General features: G+C 44.2%; 1 protein-coding gene across 7 annotated transcripts in view; it reads right to left on the bottom strand.

The window, feature by feature from the left end:
• The window catches only part of CCSER2 (coiled-coil serine rich protein 2), a 239,519-nt gene that overhangs the window by 146,941 nt on the left and 74,591 nt on the right, over positions 1 to 17,987 (bottom strand). The window lies entirely within an intron of this gene.

Here is a 17,987-nt window from a genome sequence, read left to right as displayed (position 1 = left end):
TTAGTCCACCCATGAGTACAGTGCCTGGCACATAGTAAACACTTAACAAATACCATTTTTAAAAAGTCAGTGGTGGATTATGAGAAATTTAAGCCTTTTTTTAGGCAGCTCAGCCCTGCCCCTGGGGTTCAAAATTGGGGCTGGGCACATTGGTGGCGGCTCTGTGGCTACAGAGACCTACTGTGGACCCACAAATGGGGAAGGACTCCTCAACTTTATACACCAAAGAAAAAGTCTTTAGGGTTGAAAATAATAGAGAGTTCCAGAACCTCGCTTCCCAGAAAAGGAAAAACACAGTGTGTGTGTGTGTTTTTGTGTATGTGACAACTCATCTGTTTCCTGCAGTGCACTCCAAAAATTCTAGATTAAGCAGTATTTACTGACATGTAAACAAATTCACCTTTTTTCAGGAAGGGTAAAATTGTTACTTTACTGCCATCTAGCCGCCACTTGAGCTATTACAGAACCTGAAATATAAAATGACAATTCTAAAAAAAAATTAAAAAAAAAACCTTTTTATTGCTGGTTTCATAGACACCAAGACAATTCTAAAAAAAAAAAATCTAAAAAAACCTTTTTATTGCTCGTTTCATAGACACCAAGCATATTTTTACCAACAACGTGTTCAATTGCTCCTCTAGAGGGGGAGAGGCCGAGATTACTCATCGCAACTTTGGTTCTCCCAAAGTGTACAGCGCTTAGAACAGTGCTTGGCACATAGTAAGTGATAATAAATGCCATTATTATAATTATTACTATTAGAGTCGCATGAGATGATGAGCCTGCCTTTACCCCTCTCACAGGACACACACGTTTACATTGGGCTTTCTCAAGTGGCACTCAAGCCCCATCAGAAACTGGTTTCAGCTGGGAGATGGGAATGCTGTCTGATAAGATCCCCCTTCATCATCATCATCAATCGTATTTATTGAGCGCTTACTATGTGCAGAGCACTGTACTAAGCGCTTGGGAAGTACAAATTGGCAACATATAGAGACAGTCCCTACCCAACAGTGGGCTCACAGTCTAAAAGGGGGAGACAGAGAACAAAACCAAACATACTAACAAAATAAAATAAATAGAATAGATATGTACAAGTAAAATAGAGTAATAAATATGTACAAACATATATACATATATACAGGTGCTGTGGGGAAGGGAAGGAGGTAAGATGAGGGGGGATGGAGAGGGGGACGAGGGGGAGAGGAAGGAAGGGGCTCAGTCTGGGAAGGCCTCCTGGAGGAGGTGAGCTCTCAGCAGGGCCTTGAAGGGAGGAAGAGAGCTAGCTTGTCGGTTGGGCAGACGGAGGGCATTAAAGGACCAACATGGACTCTGCCACAGGCTAAGCCTAATAATAATAATAACTGTGGTACTTGTTAAGCTCTTACTATGTGTCGCACACTGCACTAAGCACTGGAGTGAATACAAGCAAATCAGGCTGGACAGAGTCCCCGTCCCTCATGGGGCTCACACAGTCCTAATCCCCATTTTCCCGATGAGGTAACTGAGGCGCAGAGAAGTGAAGCGACTTAAGGACACACAGCGGATGTGGAAGAGCCAGGATTAGAACCCAGGTCCTTCTGTCTCCCAGGCCTATGCTCTATCCACGAAGCCACACTGCTTCTCTTAAGAGTCTCTGATGCAAAGCCCTTCCAATATCTGGGGAAAGATATCCCATACTGCACAGTATCCAAAAAAAGGGCAAGAGAACACTCCCAAATCTGATTAAAAACACCCTTGCCCTTCTGACATAAATAATGCCATTTGGGGATGAGGAAGGGAAGAAAGGCAAGAGAAGCAGCATGGCTCAGTGGAAAGAGCATGGGCTTTTGAGTCGGAGGTCGTGAGTTCAAATCCCGGCTCCGCCAATTGTCAGCTGTGTGACTTTGAGCAAGTCACTTCACTGTGCCTCAGTTACCTCATCTGTCAAATGGGGATGAAGACTGTGAGCCCCCCGTGGGACAACCTGATCACCTCGTGACCTCCCCAGTGCTTAGAACAGTGCTTTGCACATAGTAAGCGCTTAATAAATGCCATCATCATTATTATTATTAAGTCTCCTGTGAAATCTGCTACTTTGCACCCCCTGAGACTTCTTGAACATGTCTGAAAGCGATCATCACCATCATCATCAATCGTATTTATTGAGCGCTTACTGTGTGCAGAGCACTGTACTAAGCACTTGGGAAGTATAAGTTGGCAACATATAGAGAGAGTCCCTACCCAACAGTGGGCTCACGGTCTAAAAGGGGGAGACAGAGAACAAAACCAAACATACTAACAAAATAAAAGAAATAGAATAGATATGTACAAGTAAAATAAATAGAGTAATAAATATGTACAAACATATATACATATATACAGGTGCTCAGGAGAGGCATAGGAAGAGCAGGGTACCTGCTGCAACCCAGATAGTGATTCGGGGCTAAGTTTGGCTTTCTAAGGAAAATAATGGAGCAACCGCACAGTGATCATTCTCCCCCTGCAAGTCCAGGGGAATGCTGACTGTCTTCAGGAGTTGAAGCAAGAGAATGAGATCTACCCTGACGGATTTTTGCAACGTGTGATTTTAAGAAATGAATCACTTCTAGAATATTAAGGTGGAAAAATGAATATTGCACTATAAGCCCGGAAATGTTATTAGAAATTCAGACAGCACACAATCTTCCAGGCATGCTTTGTTCCCAATCTTCCCTATCTTAGCACATCCTGTGAATTGGCAATCTTCTGTCCTGACTTCCACAGCTCTAATGAGCCCTCCCCATTCAGCCATAATGACAAGTCTGGGAATGTGCACGGAGAAAGGGGTCTTTGCTGAAATCCTGGTTCCTCCAGGTCCATCAGGGAGTCTGGTCAACATCCTGAAATGGGTCAAAGAACAGATAAAAACACAGTACACTAGGTTCTTTTAGATCACATGCTTTCATTGCACAATTCGAAGTGAACGGCTTTGCAATTACTAGTAGCAGCATTTTGGGAATGCCCATTTGTTGTGCTGCCCTGTTCTAGGGCTCAAAATGTACAGAATTAAGAAAGGACATCTTCCTTGCCCACGAGGTTACACTCATAATGGGGGAGGCAAACATAAAAATATTTACAGCTCCAGTAAAGTACACAATTTAGTATTCACATATACACATGAGTACTGAAGAGGGTATAAGATTTTTTGTTTTGTTTTTGTTTTAAGCTGTTTATGGTATGTGTTAAGCGCTTACCATGCGCCAGGCACTGTACTAAGGGCTGCGTAGATACTAAATAATCAGAGGACAGAGTACACGTCCGACATAGGACTTACAGTCTAAATCCCCGTTTTACAGATGAGAGAACAGAGGCACAGAGAAGTGAACGGCCCAAGGTCATACGGCAGACAAGTAGTGGAGCCGAGATTAAACTTTTAGACTGTGAGCCCACTGTTGGGTAGGGACTGTCTCTATATGTTGCCAATTTGTACTTCCCAAGCGCTTAGTACAGTGCTCTGCACATAGTAAGCGCTCCATAAATACGATTGATGATGATTAAACCCTGGTCTTCTGACTCCCAAGGCTCGTGCTGTTTCCACTAGGCCACGCTGCAGTTGACTGGAGGGATGATATGGCTCAGGGTGTTGAGAAACTGATGGGGGAAGGCTTGTTGGAAGGGTTGGACTTTTAGGAGAGCTAAAATTGAATGTGGGGAGAGATGTAGTCCGATGTGAGAAGCGAAAGAGGCAGGGAACCAACACGAGCAAGGGGACCGAGGAGGAAAAGTTGAGAGTGAGGTACAGCTAGAAGATTGGCTTGGGAGGAGCGAACATGGTGGGTTGGGGAGTAGTGGGTGAAAAAAAGCAGATAGGTAAGGTGGGACCAGACGGTGGGACCCGGGCGGCCAAGTGAAGAAACACGGTCCGGAGAAAGGAGAGACTACAAGCGGAAAAGGCCACAATAAGGCAGTGGTCAAATCAGAATATGACAATCAATCAATCAATCAATCGTATTTATTGAGCGCTTACTATGTGCAGAGCCCTGTACTAAGCACTTGGGAAGTACAAATTGGCAACATATAGAGACAGTCCCTACCCAACAGTGGGCTCACAATCAGCTCGGGTGGCAGTATGGACGGATTATCAGGGACGATTCTGGAAATATTGGGAATTAAGACCTACCGTGGCTCACTGGAAAGAGCACGGGGCTTTGGAGTCAGAGGTCATGGGTTCAAATCCCAGCTCCGCCAATTGTCAGCTGTGTGACTCTGGGCAAGTCACACTTCACTTCTCTGTGCCTCAGTTACCTCATCCGTAAAATGGGGATTAAGACTGTGAGTCCCCCGTGGGACAACCTGATCGCCTTGTAACCTCCCCAGCGCTTAGAACAGTGCTTTGCACATAGTAAGCGTTTAACAAACACCATCATTATTTATTTATTATTTCTGGTTGTGAGGAGGAGGCAATCATGGCATGGAGAGGCTGCAAGGGAGTGGGGGTAGACTTTAGGGGAGTAGGGACAGGGAGATCTTTTCTTCCAAACCCTGTCAGTGTTGCCACCCCAAAATAAAGCCAGCACAAGAGACAATCTGTCCATGACTGACAGGAGACAGACTTTAACATACATAATTTATAATATACACTTCATAGATATGTACACAAATGCTGTGAATACCAAATGTCCAAAATTCACAGATCCAAGTGAACGGATGATGCAGAACAGAGAGGGACCTGGGGAAGAGGGCTTAATCAGGGAAGGTCTCTTGGAGGAGATGTGACCATAATAAGGCTCTGAATCAATCAATCAATGGTACTTACTGAGCACTTACTGTACTGTACTAAGCACCTGGGAGAGTACAACAGAATTAGCTGACACACTCCCTGCCCCGAACGAGCTTACAGTTTAGAGGGTGGGAAGAGTAGTGGTCTGACGTACATGGAGGGGGAAGGAGCTCCAGGCCAGAGGAAGGAAAATAGTTGGGAGTGAGCTAGATGAGAGTGAGACATAGTGAGCACGCTGGTTCTAGAGGAGTCAGGTGTGCAGGATCAGCTGCAGAAGGAAATCAGTGAGGTAAAGTAGGTAAGACAAGATGACTTGAGTGCTTTAAAGCCTTTGTAAGGAGTTTCTTTTCGATGCAGGGCTGGATGGGCAACCACTGGAGGTTCTTGAGGAGTGAGAAGACATGGACTGAACTCTGTTACTCAGATCATTTTTCTAAATAATCACTGACCTCGTATCTCCTCAACTTCGAAAACCTTCAGAGGTTCGCCATTCCTCTCCACTTCAAGCAGAAACTCCATCAAGCAGGACACTCCAACTCTCTCCCTCTTACATAACCAGTCCCTTCTCCCGCCACACTCCGGCTCACGCTTCTTATTCCTCCCAAGCTAACCTAATCACTGTGCTTTATCCTCTTTTCTCCCACCACCCCCCATGAAGGTATCACTCATTCATTTGTATTTACTGAGCGCTTACTGCGTGCACAGCACTGTACTAAGCTCTTGGGAAGCACAAGTCAGAAACATATAGAGACGGTCCCATGTCTTCTAACTACTGTACTCTCCCACATGGTTAGTAGTGCTCTGCAAATATGGTGATCTTTTACAGTTGTCAGCTCTCCTAAAATGAGGGGGTTACATTCTTGTATAACATCACTCGAAGGAAAACTCAGGTTATGTAATACATACAGGTCATGGGTTCAAATCCCAACTCCGCCAACTGTCAGCTGTGTGACTTTGGGCAAGTCACTTCACTTCTCCGTGCCTCAGTTCCCTCATCTGTATAATGGGGATTAAGACTGTAAACCCCCGTGGGACAACCTGATCACCTTGTCACCTCCCCAGCGCTTAGAACAGTGCTTTGCACATAGTAAGCGCTTAATAAATGCCATCAATAATACACCTTGACTGATGTAATGCCCATGCAGGCAAGTTTCTTCCAACATCGAAGAACTTCTTTATAGAAAGATGCATGTTGTCTAATTCTCCATCAGAGACCTATCCAAATGAGCAGTAAAATCTGTGGTAGGAAGAAGCGTGTTGAAAACACGAGACAAAACCTCAAATGATGTGGCAGAGCCATGGACAGTTGCGAGTCCTCAAAGAGAAGTCAAATACAGCGATTAGAAATAGGGTGAATCTCTTTGAGCAGTGGTTTCAAGAAGATCATGACAGAGAGAAGCACCATGATTTACTGAAAAGAGCACAGGCCTGGGAATCAGGAGGAGCCGGGATTTAATCCGAGCTTCACCACTTTGCTGTGTGACTCTGGGCCTGTTATCTCAGCTATAACATGGGAATTAAGATTGTAAACCCCATGTGGACTGTGTCCAACCTGGTCATATTGCATCTAGCCCTGGCACATACTAAATGCTTAACAAATACCACTAGAAAAAAAAAGAGCGAGGAAAAAATGAAAATGGAATCAGGAACTGTGGAGTAGCAAAAAGCAATAGTGCATCGAGGGCCAATCTTTATACGTCCACAATGTGGCAGGGACTGTCAGTCAACTCTGCTTTTTATCAGCCATACGCACACAAATCAATAAAACTCTCACCATCAGTAGCGTTATCTTCCAACTTGAAGGACAGCTATAATTGACTTTTAATCTGGGCGGTTATAACAGTCGACAGTGCACATTTAAAAAGATTACATTTTGATGTGAATGCTTTCAGTCAAAATCATCACATGATACAGTGACATGATGATGGGCAAAGAAGCTGTGGAATAGGAACAAGCATGTTCATTAGAAGAAATGGCATAAGTTGAAACATACTTGATTTACTCAGTCAAGATTATTTTTAACAATCCCTTATCAACTCTTTTTTTTAAAAAAATCAGCCTTATGCATCATGTAAAACTCAGGAAGGAAAGGCCTGAAGGAAGAGAGGATGGCGCATGACAGTTCTCACAATTACATCTAACCCGATTTGTTTATATCCACCCCAGTGCTTAGTACAGTGCCTGACACATAGTAAGCACTTCACAGATGCCATTATTATCACGTCTTGTAAAACATGTTCCAAAAACTCCCCTCTCTCAATAATTATTTCAAAACAGCAATCCCGAAGATTAAATAGCCAGTTTAAGGAAAACAATATATCAACTTAATCAACTAGTTTGACCTATTTCTCATTTAAATTCCACAGTGCAGTAAATCAAGTGCACCTCTTCTGTATATTTTCTGTCTCGCTGACATCTATTTAATAGGCAACAAATTAGTCAACTCTACATATCCTGAGATAATTAGGTGGACAGAAACCAAACTATGGAAATTCTTCTTGTGAAATTAAATCAGCTGACGAATACTTCTAAGGAAGACTCCCATCCAGAGGCTTTCACAGATGATCTCCATCTGCTTTTCTAACATCCCATTCATACTTACAATAATCCTCTGAGTTAAGTAAGAAGTGGTCTTTGGTTTCATACATTTGCTGTGTCCGCACCATAGTCTCGCAACGTGAAACAACATAAGGCTGGAGGGAAATCACCGCAGCTGAAACATTCGCCTTGCTCACTGACCAAGGGTTATGCAAAAATTGGGATTCCAAGAGGCAGGCTTACAAACACGTTGGACAAACATTACTATAACAAGGTTCTCTTTCTCCATGTGCGAACACGGATGTGCCAGTCTCACGTTGGTCTTTTCAGTGACCCACAAGAATAGGACCTTACCACCTGTAGTTCAGACTCAAAGAACAGATTCAAGATAGACAAACACATAGAAACTTAATTCTGCCTTAATACACGTTTTGGATACACGCTTGACTAAAATATGATTGGGGAAATACGGAACGATCTTCTGACGTGAATCTCTTCATTAGTCTGCCCTCCTCCAAGCCCCCCAATCTCCACCACCTACTGCTGCTCCATCCACCTTCTCAAAGCACTCAACACACATTTCTCCACTCCTTAAATCCTCCAATGGCTCCCCATCCTGCCCCTGCAATGAGCAAAAACTCCTCTCTCCACCAGATCTGCTTATTTTACATATCTGCTTTTTAATAATGTTGGTATTTGTTAAGCGCTTACTATGTGCCAAGCACTGGGGTAGATACAAGGTCATCAGGTTGTCCCACACGGGTTCACAGTCTTCATCCCCCATCTGGGGCACAGAGAAGTTAAGTGACTTTCCCAAGGTCACACAGCTGACAAGCAGCGGGACCGGGATTAGAACCCATGACTTCTGACTCCCAAGCCTATGCTCTTTCCACTAAGCCACGATGCTTCTCTACCCGCTGCTCCCCCGTCTATATTCTTTTCTTCAAAATTCCCTCGTCTAACTAACCCTCACTGTTGACTCTGCCTCCATAGCCTTGCTCATCTGTTCAATCAGTCATATTTATTGAATGCTTACTGTGTGCAGAGCACTATACTAAGTGCTTGGGAGAGCACGGTAGAACAATAAATGGTCACATTCCCTGCCCACAGCGATTTTACAGTCTACAGGGGGAGACAGTTATTAATACAAATAAATTACAAATATGTACATAAGTGCTGTGGGGCTGTTCCCTAAGCTTGGAGACCTTCACCCAAATCTGCCCAACTACAGCTCTCCCCATCTTTAAAATCCCTCCTAAAATCCCACCACCATCAGGGAACCTTCCCCAAATAATTAACAACACCCTAGTCACATCAACTCAATAATCTCATCTATCTCGCCACCGACCTCTCACCCACATCCTACCTTTCATTCATTCATTCATTCAAGGGCATTTATTGAGTGCTTAATGTGTGCAGAGCACTGGACTATGTCCTTGAAAAGTACGGTTCAGCAGTAGAGACAATCCTTGCTTACAATGGGCTTACAGTCTAAAACAGGGGAGAGAGACATCAAAACAAGTAAACAGGCACCAATATCTCTGACCTGAAACACCCTTCCTCCTCATATTAGACAGATAATTGCTCTCCCCCACTTCAAAACAATACACAATATGCATGGCGCTTAGTACAGGGCTTTCCACACAGTAAGCACTCAATAAATATGACTGCATGAATGAATGAATCTATCTACACAACAGCCACTCTTAGCATTGATGTATTCTACACCTGGTCTCAGCACATACGTGTGTGTGTGTGTACTATTGGTTTGCATCTGTACATTCAATTATTCTGCTATTTCATCCCGAAATAGTTGACCTATTCTTACTATAACCATGTTCCTCCTCTTGCTCACACAACTTGCAAACAATCTTTGTCGGTCTCTTCCATTCCACTGTAAGTCTCTGAGGGTAGGGAATGGATGTCTTGCTTGTGTTGTATTCTCCCAAACACTCAGCAAAGCGCTTCACATTCAGTAGGCATTTGATCGATAACACTGATTGAGGCAGCCTACTGGAATTCACTATACCCTATTACCAAAGAAGCATTACTGAGTATATTTACGTCGTGACAATGGGTCAATAGTAAAGGGTTGGTTTTTCTTAATGCAAGGGCTTCCAAGAATACAGCCTGAGTTTTACAGAATTAGATATGTGCACTGGGATGCGTGTGTGTGTGTGTGTGTGTGTGTGTGTGTGTGTGTGTGTGTGTGTGTGTGTGTGTGTGTGTGTGTGTGTGTAACTTGAGTGCCCTATAGCTAACAAAACTAGACTGTCAGCCTTTATCTGCATCTCTGTGTAAAATCACATTTTGAGCACTTGCTACTCTCAAATTGATTCTGCTGTCCCTTAAGCTGCTTTGAATAAAACCTGAATGTAAATGCATTTTTCAACATGGCCTTCTGGTGCTCAATATCTGTGGGCCTTATTCATTCCCATTCTAGTATATGTACTTTCAACTTTCTATAAGAGACGGTAAAAAGCGTACAAGTGAGTCATTTATTTCTCCAAGCAGATGCAAAGTCAATGTAATTTTCTGAAAGTTAAATTTCCCCTACAGCATAATTCTTTGCAATCTTTCCCTCCAGAAATTCACGGTATCTGAATATTCCAAGTAAAACAATGCATAAAGGGTGGTAGTTTGATTATTCTGAGTCACTAACAAAATTAGACACAATAGCTAAGAAGTATAAAGATTTGAGAGAGTACCTAGAATTTATGCACAGCCAAGGAAATATTGCTTCTTTGTAATCTTTGTGATGCAGCTAGACACAGAAAAGAAAATAATCTAGCAATACTGCAATCCTTACTCTTCCGGTCATTCTGATTAATACCCTTTCCCAGTTTAACAGTTGAGTGCATCTAAAACAATTTTGTTTGTTTCTACTAAGGCTGAACATTTGTTAAGTACAATACAGTTACTGCTACATCTATCATTAAACAAAGGCATGCAAAACTATACTCAAAGTTAAAGTGACATCTCATTTATGTTAAAAGAGAAGCAAGGCACTGTTCAAGAAGGATAATATTTTATATAGGTCTAGTGAGATGTTTGTAAGTATTTCAGGCACGTTGAAAATGTTCTCGGGTTCTGAATACTGCAGCAAAATTCAGAGATTAACCAAAAACTCATCAGATTAACAGATCATGCAACCTATTCTCCTTAACACTTAAAAGCAATTGCTTATTTTAATTGTTTTCCACTTCTGAGCTCTGTAATATTTCTACTGCTACCCCTTTTTCCTTGTAAACTTAAATTGTTTCAATGGTTTCCAAAAGGAAAACCAGAATTTACCAATAAAGGTGTCAGGCTTGTTAATTATTCAGAAAGAGTGCCCATTTATTCATTACCCTGACACACTTACAATTACTCTACTTAATAAACTAAATTGCACAGCCAATGTCAATGTGCCCAAATGGGAGATCTTCAACAAGATGTTAGTCCTATTTTAGGAAATCTGAATTATGATGACAGCTCAACAAAATAATATAACTCCTCTAGTAGTGGTCATTTAACAATATTTTAATAACATGCACTGTGGTTTATATATAAAGAGAGACAGAGGGAGTGAAGAGATATTTATTAAATGCTTTCTAGTGCGACACACTGTAGTAAGCCCGGGGGCAGAGGATGATGGCATTTGTTAAGCGCTTTCTATATGCCAAGCACTGTTCTAAGTGCTCACAGTCTTAATCGCCATTTTACAGATGAGGTAACAGGCACAGAGAAGTGAAGTGACTTGACCAAAGTCACACAGCTGACAAGTGGCGGAGTCAGGATTAGAATTCATTCATTCAATCGTATTTATTGGGCGCTTACTGTGCGCAGAGCACTGTACTAAGTGCTTGGGAAGTACAAGTTGGCAACTCATGACCTCTGACTCTCAGCCCCGGGCTCTGAGAACCGCGCTGCTTCAATAGATATAAACTAATCAGGTTGGACACAGTTCGTATCAGTCAATCCCCATTTTATAAATGAGATATCGGAGGCTCAGAGAAGTTAAGTGACTTGCCCAAGGTCACCCAGCACACAAGCAGTGGAGCTGGAACTAGAACTCAGGTCCTCGGACTTCCAGGCATGTGCTCTTTCCACTACACCAGGGCTACTTCTATTTTTTCTTAATGTACACATATGAATCTTAAAAAGTTTGCTCAGGACCAGAAACAGCATGCTAAAATGTTCTCAGAAACCACAACTAAAGCTAAAATCTTCACGAAACTAAATCCACAATACACAGTATTTTTAAATTACCACTTTCATTATAAGATTTTTATCTACCATACGCTTGGCCCTTCTCAACTCTCTCTGAACGCTGAGCCTCGGCTTCACAACTGTACAATGCCACTGGTGCTTTCATTTGCCATTTTGACACATTTCAAATTTATTTTATAGGTGAGGAATATGTCACAATATAGATAAAAATGGTTTGTATTTTTCAAAACCAAGTATAGAAGGATTTCCATGGAATAGGATAATGCACTCTACCCTTCTCTATCAGCATTTAGGTAAACCTCCGAAGACATAACCTCGGACAACATGACCCACAATTTATAAACCGATTATCAAGTTAAATTATCAATCTTCCAAGTCTTAAAGTGAAGAAACACAAAAAGGGGAAAAGGAGGAGCACGCATGGAAGGAATGGATAGAAAAAGGGAGGGACAAAAGGAAAAAGTCAGAGGAGGGAAAGGGGCCACTCGAATTGCTGTCATCCACTGACTGACTGCATCCTCCCTCCTCATTCTAGGCAGCAATGGTTGCCTGACTATCAGAATCGGCCGTTCTAGGGCTGAAATTCAACATAATGGCTCAGGAAACTCAAAGAATGGCTCAACTGAGTCTAGAAAGTCATACAGCCACCATTTGAGAAGCACCGTGGCTCCGTGGAAAGAGCGCGGGCTTTGGAGTCAGAGGTCATGGGTTCAAATCCCAGCTACGTCAACTGTCAGCTGTGTGACTTTGGGCAAGTCACTTAACTTCTCAGGGCCTCAGTTACCTCATCTGTCAAATGGGGATTAAGACTGTGAGCCCCCCGTGGGACAACCTGATCACCTTGTAACCTCGCCCGCTCTAAGAACATTCTTTGCACATAGTAAGCGCTAAATAAATGCCATTATTATTATTATTATTTGAACTCAACCTGAGCCAAACAACAGTTATGGCAGTGGCAATGCCCCAAATGACCAGTCCAAACAGAACTGGCCCCTTCCAGGCTGCTAAATGGGTTTCCAATGAAATCACACCTAAAAATCCAAACGACAACCGAAACAATGCCACTTCAGCCACAGAGAGAACTACCATTGAGGAAATGAGGAAGAGGAGAAGAGAACAGAGGAGGAAGATTAAGATAAAGAGGGGGGTGAGAGGAAGGCAGCCTCTCCTCTCCTGTTCCTTCTGGCATGCCCTGTTTACTGCAGCTGTCAAATTCACTCCCATCACTCAGGCATAAAGTGAGTCCCTAATGACTGTCACCAAAGACTTGCAACCAGTATGACGGAACCCAAAATACTTCGACCATCTGCAATAAATTGATAAATGGTATTTTTTGAGCACTTACTGTGTGCAGAGCACTGTACTAAACCAGTTGGTAGACATGTTTTGTCTACATGCGCTGCCTCGAATTCCTCAATGCCAACTCTCTCCTCGACCCCCTCCAATATGGCTTCCGTCCCCTACATTCCACGGAAACTGCCCTCTCAAAGGTCACCAATGACCTCCTGCTTGCCACATCCAATGGTTCCTACTCTATCCTAATCCTCCTCGACCTCTCAGCTGCCTTCGACACTGTGGACCACCCCCTTCTCCTCAGCACGCTATCCGACCTTGGCTTCACAGACTCCGTCCTCTCCTGGTTCTCCTCATCTCTCTGACTGTTCATTCTCAGTCTCCTTTGCGGGCTCCTCCTCCCTCTCCCATCCCCTTACTGTAGGAGTTCCTCAAGGGTCAGTTCTTGGTCCCCTTCTGTTCTCGATCTACACTCACTCCTTTGGTGACCTCATTCGCTCCCACGGCTTCAACCATCACCTCTATGCTGATGACACCCAAATCTACATCTCTGCCCCGGCCCTCTCTCCCTCCCTCCAGGCTCGCATCTCCTCCTGCCTCCAGGACATCTCCATCTGGATGTCTGCCCGCCATCTAAAACTCAACATGTCCAAGACTGAACTCCTTGTTTTCTCTCCCAAACCCTGCCCTCCTCCTGACTTTCCCATCACTGTTGACGGCACTACCATCCTTCCTGTCTCACAAGTCCGCAATCTTGGTGTCATCCTCGACTCCGCTCTCTCGTTCACCCCTCACATCCAAGCCGTCACCAAAACCTGCCGGTCTCACCTCCGCAATATTGCCAAGATCCACCATTTCCTCTCCATCCAAACCGCTACCCTGCTGGTTCAAGCTCTCATCCTATCCCTTCTGGACTACTGTATCAGCCTCCTCTCCAATCTCCCATCCTCCTGTCTCTCCCCACTTCAATCCATACTTCACGCCGCTGCCCGGATTGTCTTTGTCCAGAAACGCTCTGGGCATGTTACTCCCCCCCTCAAAAATCTCCAGTGGCTACCAATCAACCTACGCATCAGGCAAAAACTCTTCACTCTCGGCTTCAAGGCTGTCCATCCCCTCGCCCCCTCCTACCTCACCTCCCTTCTCTCCTTCTCCAGCCCAGCCCGCACCCTCCGCTCCTCTGCCTCTAATCTCCTCACTGTGCCTCGTTCTTGCCTGTCCCGCCATCAACCCCCGGCCCACATCATCGCCCTGGCCTGGAATGCCCTCCCTCTGCCCATCCGCCAAGCTAGTTCTCTTCTTCCCTTCAAGGCCCTACTGAGAGCTCACCTCCTCCAGGAGGCCTTCCCAGACTGAGCCCCCTCCTTCCTCTCCACCTCCTCCCCCTCCCCATCCCCCCGCCTTACCTCCGTCCCCTCCCCACAACACCTGTATATATGCATGTACATATTTATTACTCTATTTATTTGTACATATTTATTCTGTTTATTTTATTCTGTTAATATGTTTTGTTTTGTTCTCTGTCTCCCCCTTCTAGACTGTGAGCCCGCTGTTGGGTAGGGACCGTGTCTAGATGTTGCCAACTTGTACTTCCCAAGCGCTTAGTACAGTGCTCTGCACTTGATCCCCATAGAGAAGCAGCGTGGCTCACTGGAAAGAGCCCAGGCTTTGGAGTCAGAGCTCATGGGTTCAAATTCCGGCTCTGCCAATTGTCAGCTGTGTGACTTTGGGCAAGTCACTTCACTTCTCTGGGCCTCAGTTCCCTCATCTGTAAAATGGGGATTAAGACTTTGAGCCCCCCGTGGGACAACCTGATCACCTTGTAAACTCCCCAGCACTTAGAACAGTGCTTTGCACATAGTAAGCACTTAATAAATGCCATTATAAAAAAAATGGTAAGAAGTTTCTGTTTCATGCAAAGGTTGACGGCCAACCACTAGAGGTTCTTAAGGAGTGGGAAAATATGGACGACTTTTTTTTAGACTCATGATCAGGGCAATAGAGTGAAGTATGGACTGAAGTGGGGAGAGATAGAGCAGGGAAATCAGCGAGGAGGCTAATGCAGTAATCAAGGCATAATATAATATGTGCTTGGATCCGTGTAGTAGCAGTTTGGATGGAAAGACAGTAGCCCCTCTAGACTGTAAACTCATTGTGGGCAGGGAATATGTCTGTTTATTGCCGTATTGTACTCTCCCAAGCGCTTAGTACAGTGCTCTGCACACAGCAAGTGCTCAATAAATACGATTGAACAAATGAATGAAAGGTAAAGGAGGATTTTTATTCATTCATTCATTCAATCGTGTTTATTGAATGCTTACTATGTGCAGAGCACTGAACTAAGCCCTTGTCACTTAACTTCCCTATGCCTCAATTCCCTCATCTGTAAAATGGGGATTAAGACTGTTAGCCCCGTGAGACAACCTGATCACCTTGTAATTTACCCAGCACTTAGAAAAGTGCTTTGCACATAGTAAGCACTTAATAAATACCGTTATTATTATTATTATTATTATTATTGTTACTATTATTATTACAATTCAGCAACAGATAGAAACAATCCCTACCCAACAACGGGCTCACAGTCTAGCAATGTTGTGAAAGTAGAACCCACAGGATTTGGTGAAAGTTTGAATATGTGGTTTGAATAAGAAAGATGAATCAAAGACAAGGCCAAGGTTATGGGCTTGTGAGACAGGGAGGATAGTGGTGTTGTCTATAGCGAGGGAAAAGTCAGGTGGGTAGTGGAGCATGATCGGATGGGAAGATGAGAGTTCTATTTTGGACATGAAGGGCTCTGAAACAATGACGCAGCCTGCTCTTCCATACACTTCTAAAGCAATTTATTTTTACTTGATGAATGATTAGTGGTAGGTTGAACATACTTCATTCTATTCAGATATATGCCTTTTCCGAGGCCCCAAATGCGTAACCTAATAATGGGTTCCTCACTGAGATCAGATTGGGCAGGGGCTTCCATCAGCACCACCTAATGAAATTTCACTTTTAACATGAAAGTTTGCCCTGAAATTATTCACTGGGGTTTTGCAGAGGAATGAGCAAAACTTGGAGTTAAATAAAAATTAAATTGGTGAAATAAATTGCTTGAAAGTTTAAATAGCCTGGAAAAATAATTTCAGCCTCTGAACATTTGCCTTAAGGAACCACCTGGTCTAATCCTGTTAAAATACGGATGGCCCATTCCACAGTAATGAGAAGTTGGTTATTTATTTTTTGGGGGGGGGGTTCTATTAATCCTTGTGGCCTAAGTCAGTTGAACTCGCCAGGCATCCAATAAGCACCACCATTTGATGACTGGTAAGCCATCGATGATGATGGTATTTGTTAAGCACTTACTGTATGCCGGGCACTGTACTAAGCGCTGGGATGGATACAGGCAAATCAAGTTGAACACAGTCCCTGTCTGACGTGGCGCTCACACTCAGTCCCCATTTTACAGATGAGGTAAATGAGGCCCAGAGAAGTGAAGTGACTTGTCCAGGGTCACACACCAGGAATGTGGCGGAGCAGCGATTAGAACCCATGACCTTCTGACTCCCAGGCTCTTGCCCTATCCACTCTCTGCTTCTCATAATAATGATGGTATTTGTTAAGCGCTTACTATGTGCCAAGCACTGTTCTAAGCACTGGGGTAGATACAAGGTCATCAGGTTGTCCCACATCAGGTTGTCCCTGTCCCATCAAGTTGTCAGACTCCCAATCTGAGCCCCCATTTTACAGATGAGGTAACAGGCACAGAGAAGTGAAGTGACCTGCCCAAAGTCACCCAGCTGACAAGTGGCAGAGCCGGGATTCAATCTTAAAGTCTAATGATATAAAACATTGAAGGGAGTAACTTTACCACCATTCCTCAAATAAAAATACATCCCCTGATGTAAGCCTGTGATCCCTATTCATTCAATAGTATTTATTGGGCACTTACTGTGTGCAGAGCACTATACTAAGCGCTTGGGAAGTACAAGTTGGCAACATATAGAGACGGTCCCTACCCAACAGCAGTCTAGAAGGGGGAGACAGGCAACAAAACAAAACATATTAACAAAATAAAATAAATAGAATAGTAAATATGTACAAGTAAAATAGAGTAATAGATCTGTACAAACATATATACAGGTGCTGTGGGGAGGGGAAGGAGGTAGGGTGGGGGAGATGGGGAGGGGGAGAGGAAGGAGGAGGCTCAGTCTGGGAAGGCCTCCTGGAGGAGGTGAGCTCTCAGTAGGGCTTTGAAGGGAGGAAGAGAGCTAGCCTGGTGGATGTGTGGAGGGAGGGCATTCCAGGCCAGAGGGATGGCGTGGGCTGGGGGTCGATGGCGGGACAGGTGAGAACGAAGCATGGTGAGGAGATTAGCGGCAGAGGAGCGGAGGGTGCAGGATGGGCTAGAGAAGGAGAGAAGGGAGGTGAGGTAGGAGGGGGCGAGGTGATGGACAGCCTTGAAGCCAAGAGTGAGGAGTTTTTGCCTGATGCATAGGTTGATTGGTAGCCACTGGAGATTTTTGAGGAGGGGAGTAACATGCCCAGAGCGTTTCTGCACAAAGATGATCCGGGCAGCAGCGTGAAGTATAGACTGAAGTGGGGAGAGACAGGAGGATGGGAGATCAGAGAGGAGGCTGATGCAGTAATCCAGTCGGGATAGGATGAGAGGTTGAACCAGCAGGGTAGCGGTTTGGATGGATGTGGGACAGGGACTGTGTCCAACCTTATTATCTAGACTGTAAGCTCCTCTAGGCTGTAAAACTCTTTGTGGGCAGGAAAGTTGTTTACCAACTCTGTTTTAGTGCTATATGTACTCTCCCAAATCAGTCAGTCAACCATATTCACTGAGCGCTTACTGTGTGCAGAGTACAGTATTAAGCGCTTGGGAGAGTACAGTACAACAATAAACAGACACATTCCCTGTCCTCAATGAGCTTTCAGTCAAGAGGGGGGGCTTACAGTCTAGATTACAAGTGCTTAGTTCAGTGCCTTGCACACAGTAAGCACTAAAACACAATTACCACTTCAAAGCCCTACTGAGAGCTCACCTCCTCCAGGAGGCCTTCCCAAACTGAGCCTCCTCCTTCCTCTCCCCCTCCTCCCGCTTCCGATCCCCCCCGCCTTACCTCCTTCCCCTCCCCACAGCACCTGTATATATGTATATGTGTTTGTACAGATTTATTACTCTATTTATTTATTTTATTTGTAC

The sequence above is a fragment of the Tachyglossus aculeatus genome, chromosome 3, assembly GCF_015852505.1.
Source record: "Tachyglossus aculeatus isolate mTacAcu1 chromosome 3, mTacAcu1.pri, whole genome shotgun sequence".
NCBI classification, from domain to species: domain Eukaryota; kingdom Metazoa; phylum Chordata; class Mammalia; order Monotremata; family Tachyglossidae; genus Tachyglossus; species Tachyglossus aculeatus.
This window is presented reverse-complemented; position numbering and strand designations above follow the sequence as displayed.